Here is a 7,711-nt window from a genome sequence, read left to right on the forward strand (position 1 = left end):
TCTTTCTATGTCTGTGATATGTGGTTGTCTCACCTAGTTATCTTTAGATGAATGCACCAACTGTAAGTCGCTCTGGATAAGAGCATCTGCTAAATGACAAAAAATGTAGTAATGCTACAGATATTTCTGTAGCTAAATCCTTTTGTTGAATGGAGAAAACAAGGGGGGACATTGTTGCTTACCTCAAATCAAATACATTTTATTTGGCACATAAGCCGTATACAACAGGTGTAGACTTGAAATGCTTACCTTGAAATGCTTACTTACGAGCCCTTTCCAAACAATGCAGAGTTAAACAGTAAGACAAATTTGCTAAATAAAATACAAAACTTCTATCAGAATAATTGATCTCTTGTATGCATCACCGGAGCCATGTGTGTATCACTGTAAAATGAATGTTGCTTACCTTAGGCAGAGAATATTTCGGCAATTTGATATTGAGGAATGGATCCCTCTGGTAGGACACATAGTAGCTGGCCTGTCCTGCTGTTGTAACCTGGAACACATTTAGCCAAAACACTGAGTATTCCTTTTGTGTTCACTTGTATCATTTGTCCATGCTGCACATCTGCGACTCATTATTGTCAACATTAATTAACTACTTGGATTAATCTAAAACCTTCATAAATGTGTCAATCATTACCTATCTTGTAACATTCACCCAAGTGAACATGGATGACATTGTTTATGATGTAAATATATATACTTCATTATCTGAGAAGGAACATTGATGCATGAGAAATGTAAATGGCTATTTCCYGACTTTACTATTGAGAAAATAGCAATAAAATCTCCTGGCTAGCATACAGCGGAAACTGCTCCTCTCAGTCCTTTCCTGTTGTCGATGCCCTTTGTGGTTATGGAGGTAGACTTGGGTAAATATCTCGTAGGGACAATCAATAGACTCATTATTCTCTGTCAAGAGAAATCTTTAACTCTCCCAAGCAATGCTCAGTGGCCTGTCTAAGGAAAGTCAATCTTAATGATACCAGCGCCTCGGCAAGCAAACACTCGAGCTGTTAGCTGCTGTTAGCCTATGCAGTACAAACACCGCYAGCAGGGAAGAAAGTGCTAGAAACCTGTAATTAGAGCACAGGATTCGGGGACTCTCAGGATAGGAGAACAATTTTCAGCAACAAAAGTGTGATTGTCCTAGCGTCAGCACATGGGTAGCAATTTTTTTCATCCACTTCATCTTTTGGAATTACATGAATCGAGAATTCATCCACAAAACAAGCTGCTGGCTTTCTGGGTAGGAAAATGGAGAGGTGTAATAGGCTCATTATTATATGACAGAACCAATTAGGCTTCTTAGTGTGCTTCTAAGTGTGATGGTCAATTGGAGGGAGGGAGGTGAGAGGGAGAGAGAGAGAGAAGGAGGGCACGAGGGAGAGAGAGAGCGAGAGAGAGAAAGTGAGAGAGAATGAAAGAAAGAAAAATAAAGATTTGTTGAGGGAAGATCAGTGGGCACAGTGATTGCTCGCCAGAAACAGTCCCACATGCAACTGAGTTAAGAAGGTCAAAGTCGATGGAGAGTAACCAGGGGCGGTTTTGAACTGAAAGAGAAATTGGAATGATTGATTTTTCATTACCATCTTTCACAGAATCCGTTCGGCTGTGACGCGACGCAAGAAAACATTMTAGGTTTCCTGAATTGAAGATGCGGTCGGAGGTTTAGGTTGAGTGGTTGTGGGTTTAGCTAGGGAGARGTATGAGTGTGGTCAAACATGGTTGAGGGATCTGGTAGACCACAGATCTATATTGTCAGACCATTATTRTGGCAGAATGAAGCCAATCATGTGTAGGGCCTGGAGTTTCCTGAAAATGTGACCTGACTATGAAGAAGTCTTGGCCCTGAGTAGACTATAACTACATGCCAGAGTTTTTTCAAGGCATCACGTGTTAGGGCTAGGAGTTCTCCTGAACCCCCTGATATAGGCTACTGGAGGCTAGAGTTTTCCTGGTGAAGCCACTTGCTCAAGAGAAAACTCCTGGCCTTAATTGAATATTAGGACCATGAGCTTTACTTCTGACCTGACTTGGAAAAAACTCATGACCTAATTCATGTTCTAATATAAATACATCCATACCTCTCCCTTCAAATAGAACTTTGGAGTTAATATTGGACTGGATTGGTGGCATAAATATTCCTATTTTCCTGTTTACTTTTTAAATTCATGGCGTCCTCATGTGCACAATGTCAAAGTAAAATAATATTCAGGTGGCGGGAGGAACTTAAAAGGATTGCCCCTTTTTTTTCAATTTTTGCCTAAAATGACATGCCCAAATCTAACGGCCTGTAGCTCAGGCCCCTGAAAAAAGGATATGCATATTCTTGGTACATTTTAAAGGAAACACTTTGAAGTTGTGGAAATGTTAAAAGTAATTAAAATAACACATATATCTGGTAAAAGAGAATACAAAAAAGAAAAACCTTTTTTTTTGTACATCACCTTTGAAATGCAAGAGAAAGGCCATCATGTTTATTCCAGCCCAGCTGCAATTTAGATTTTGGCCAATAGATGGCAGCAATGAATTGTGCAAAGTTTTAGACTAATCTAAGGAACCATTGTATTTCTGTTCAAAGTGTTGTATCAAGACTGCCCAAATGTGCCTAATTGGTTATGAATAAGTTTTAGGTCAAAACTGTGCACTCTCATCAAAACTGAGCACTCTCAATAGCTACTTAATTGGACATAAGTTAGATTAACAAGAATTTAAGATTCTGCCAATACAGATATGTCTATGTCCTGGAAATTTCTTGTTACTTACAACCTCATGCTATCGCATTAGCCTACGTTAGCTCAAACGTCCCGGCAGGGGACCCACCAATCCTGAACAAGTTTTAACATGACCACAAAATTGCACCAGCATTACTTAGAATTCAGCACATTACCATTTCAGATGTCTCTTTCTCGCACAAATGTGATAAATATGACAATTGGGACTGGGTGGGAGAATTATAAAACTCCCGTAGGTTTCAAATCTGAATCAGAATAGAGTGCAAATGCAGACTCTCGAAATGAGGGTTCAAAAAAAAGGTTTGCATATTTTACAAATGTCATGCGAGGTGCATTTTCTTCATACAGAATGTGTCTCTATTGTTATTTGGGCAGTAGAATTGATGGAAATAGCTAGAAATAAAATACCATGCAGCATAACAACAAGGTTTCGGAGGCGAGAATGACATAAATACCACATACACTGTCCGTATTCACATTAGAAAATAAACAATTAAAAAACTTTGCGTCTATCAATGTTCCCCTTGTCTATTCTAATCAAGAACATACTGCCTTTAAATACAATGTGTCAACATAACAATAAATRATCAAAATMAWTATTTTATTAACGACAGTTGGGTAGCTCTATCATACCATTTCCTCACACCTGAGAATCAACTAGTTGCTGCAMGTGGTGTTGTAAAATYTGCAAATCRCCTCCCAGTCCTAGACAAACCAAGTTGTGCGTAATACATAACACATGCACATATCGTTCAAGGCTAACGATGCACATCCTATGCAATGCATCATGGTGCATATACAATATGGTACAATATATTCTCCTCAGACAGAGCCTTACCTGAATAAACATATAGTCATCTTGGACCACCAGTGAGCTGATGTCGATGTATCCAGGGAAGGGGTAGTTTCTGTTGGGCTCTGAGCACGTTAGAGCCCGGCATGTTAATTACTGAATACCTGCAAGATGAGGAAATAGAGATTACTGGAGATCTGGATTAATACAGCTGTGGATCATTCCCCCTATTCCTGGGAAGGTGAGGATGCCTGGAAACCGAGGCTATATGTCCGTTGATCTTGAGGGAACTTTTGAATGGTTTGTGACAGTATACTGACTGTGTATATATATATAAACTTTGTCATTTGACAAGTTGATTGTGATTTTCATTCAGTGACTGGTTCATTCATACAATATGTAAAGTTGTAGATTAGTCACTATTCAACATGATCAAATATGATCATTCTCTGTGTACAGAAAACTAAACTGTCTCTGATTCCGGGGCTCTGACAACAGCAGCAGCAGATAGCTAGAATAAACAATCTCACAATTTSACCTATGGAGGACGTTGGGTGGTGTTGCCGTGGCGAGTTATAGAGCTGACACTCCCAGAGTGAGAGGGATGAGAGGGAAAGGCCATATTAATCAAGTGTCATGCACTGCATTTATCAGTGGGGTAAATCCACTGTCTCTCCCCTGGGACACGACGCTCTAAACCCAGGGTGGAATTTATTCCTTGACAGACTTTCACACTCTTCTATCCTTCAGAGAGCTGATATTGGGACAGCAAATGTGGGGGCGTTTTCTTGCTGTGTGTGTGACAGAGAGAGAGAAAAGAAAAAGAGAGTGTGTGTGTGGTGTGTGTGCGTAGGCTATTACGTTCTTTAGGGGTGTGTGCCTCCATATTCAACCAGATCTAGGCTCATTGGTCTAGGACCGTGTTACAGACCTAGATTAAGAAGAGGAGGAGAGAAGGAAGGAGAACACGGATGGAGAGAAGATTGGGTGAAGTGAAGAGGAAAGAAGAAGAGGAGAGAGGAGGAAGAAGATGGAGAGGGGAGAGGAGGAGGAAAAGAAGGAGGGAAAGAAAGAGGAAGAGGAGGAGGATAAGGAGAGGAGGAGAGGAGGAGGGAAGAGAAGAGAGAAGAGAGGAAGAAGGGGGGAAGGGGAAGGAGAGGGAGAGAAGGAGTAGTTGACAGATGAGAGGAGGGAAGAGGAGAGAAGGAGAGGAGGAGGAAGAGGAGGGAAGAAGACAATTAACAGAGGAGATTGAGTCTCAGCATGGGTATTCCACTCCAGATATAGACGTCTCATTTCAGCGTTTGTCAACAATGATGGCAATAAAATAGGGCCCAAATGGGGCTTTTTCCATTTTGTTTCAGCGACGGGTTTTCTCCAAGAGATGTGTCACAAAATGTCACATTAACCCTTAGCAACCCCACAGCAACAGCCAGACACCGTGTTTGTTATTCTATCAAAAAAGGTTATCTGGTCACAAAAGTGTACAATTGCATCAACCTAAATATGGTATTTTCTTTTGTTCTGGGCACTTTACACCGGCAAGGCTGTGCCACATTATTCAGTCACTGTACTGTTATCACTGTATTATTTTCATTTGATTGGATATAGTGGATTTACCTGGACAGATTTGGCATTCCTATAGTGTGATGTATGTAATTCTTGGTGGAGTGAGACTGAAAACCTACCTGTCTGTGGCACTGGCTTGAGGGCCAGGGTACTAATATTGAGGGCAGAGTTTAAAGTTCTTGAAGGGTTGGATCAGGATGGATCGAGCAAATTATTTTGGATATGTGATGAAAGTAGACACCGAATTTATGCAAAATTACCATACAAAGGACATAGCTGGCAAGCAGCTCAGGACCCAGACACACACAGCACACACATCACACACACACACAGTATCCCCTCTATCTCTAGGAAGGAAAAGCAGTTAGGCAGAATAATTCAGAGCTACATTTGTGTATGAGTGTGCACATCCTCAGAAAGGGAGGGCCACTGCGGTTGGCTGTTGTGGGATGTGGGCTGAGTGTGATTTAGATGAGAGACAACAGGGACTTCCTGGGTGATCTATTACTCATGCCACCGGGCAATACTTGTTATACTGTAGTCTTCCTATTTTTGTTAGACAGTATGCATGGATACACCCAATGAAAAAGTAATGATTGCTAGTGATGCTCCACACTGCTAGTGATGCTCCAAAACAGTTTGTGAGGAGAGTCTGAGTAAACAAAGGAAAGATCAGGACAACAAGAGGACGAGAGGAAGTGAAGGATGACGAGAAGAAGAAAGAAGACAAGCGATGACTCACAGTAGAACCTGTTCACATGCTCATAAACCAGCTGCCATTTTCTCCCAAAGTCCAGGCAGGCGTTGAACAACTGCTGGAAAGAAGAACAGATTAGAGAACATATTAGTCTACTTATCACAAGACAGGAAGTAAAGTGACAGTGGGCTTGAGTCATGGCAGGATAATGGTAGGGAAGAGCGTACCCAGGGCAATAAAGTGTGACACTCTAGATAGGCTGACATAGCAGTAAACCGCCATCATRATTATAACTCAGACCATTCATGTTAACATATAGGCTCCRAAATTACATYTAGTCCCTATCCCGTTTCCAMTAACASTTTACTTGACACTGAGCCTCATAACACGTTATGACACGGTCATAACAATGCCATGACACATTATGACATGGTTATGACCGTGTCATAACCTGTCATGACACCGGGTGTCAAGTGTGTTAGATTGTAGCTTGAAATGTACTGATTCATGTTACCAGACTAGAACTCATGAATTACTTTGCATGTGTAAGGAATGTATATGTTGGGGTCAATGAAGGGTAGGAATATGGAAAGTTACTGAGAGTAGAAACTTCACATTCTGTTCCAAGTTTCTGAGGAGGGAGGCGAAAGGCAATTGTTAGTCTCTGATAAGGCAGATGAGGTGAGAGGAAACCTCTGGGAGGGGGGCCAGAAAGGCCCACCACAACGTCTCCCCTTTTGCAGTTCTATCTCACACGCACACACTTTCACGCCCACAAAGGTTTTCGTAACAGGCATGGCTGTGACTACCACAGTGAAAGGAACCAATTAAATTCCTGCCTAGCAACAGAGATGCATGGTTGTCTATATGTGTAAGGAGTTGAGCACACCTATTAGAATGTTATAAATATATGTGCTTGTGTAAACATGTCTTTGTCTTGGCAGCTGTATGACCCAGCGGGTGAATATACTTGGTGTGAGCTTTTTCTAGTAGTCCGTGAGTTTTTACTCAGTTTGTTCAGAACCTAACAGGTGTTACCCAGTTTTCTTTTCCAAATGTAAATTGGCACGAGGTATAAATGAAGCGCTTCAAGTCCAGTATGTTCGGTGAAAAATAGGTTTAACATTATCGTTTGCTTTTCCTGGAACAGCAAAACCTTTGGTGGYTTCKWGGTGACCAAATMAAGTGGAYTGCTTYTATATCAAATTATGTATCTAAGAAATGGAAACCAACCCTATATATCAGAGGAATAACACAAATCAAGAATGCTACTGTAAATTATGGATATTAGCATCCAAAAATAAATGTATTGCCCAGTTGACGATCAGGTGTAGTAGTGCCCATGGCCACTTAACTGCTGGATGAGTCTTAGTTCAGCTTCAAACATGATTTAATACCAGTTTTAGCTAGTAAACTCTGTCTTCCGATTACTGTATGTTTTCCATCTATCAAACAATGTTGGCAAATGTTGCACCTGTTTATACTTAAACTTCTCTGTGAAGTTGACAAATACATTTGCTTCCGAGTGGAGAAATGCCACCAGAGGATTGGAGGCACCTTAATTGAGGAGGACGGGCTAGGTTGATGGCTGGGAGCGGAATCAGTGAATGGTTCAAAAATAGGTCATTGTGTTTCCAGTGTTCATGTTTAATGCATCCGATTTTTTACTCCACGGGAACCCATTATCATGAGCTGTCTCCCTCCAGCAGCCTCACTGAGAAAGGCGTGTCCTTTAATTATCGTAGTTGATGGGTCTATAGAACATTATCATGGAGTCTGACTGGGCACTGACTTCTGTCGTTTTGAGTAAATGGACTAAAAATAGTATATTGTTTTATGGTATGTTGGTTGTACCCTTGCATTATTCAACCAGAAGTAGGAAAATATAATTTTTAGACCAATGGAAAATTC

This window comes from Salvelinus sp. IW2-2015, linkage group LG1, assembly GCF_002910315.2.
Source record: "Salvelinus sp. IW2-2015 linkage group LG1, ASM291031v2, whole genome shotgun sequence".
In the NCBI taxonomy this organism is placed as follows: Eukaryota; Metazoa; Chordata; class Actinopteri; order Salmoniformes; family Salmonidae; genus Salvelinus; species Salvelinus sp. IW2-2015.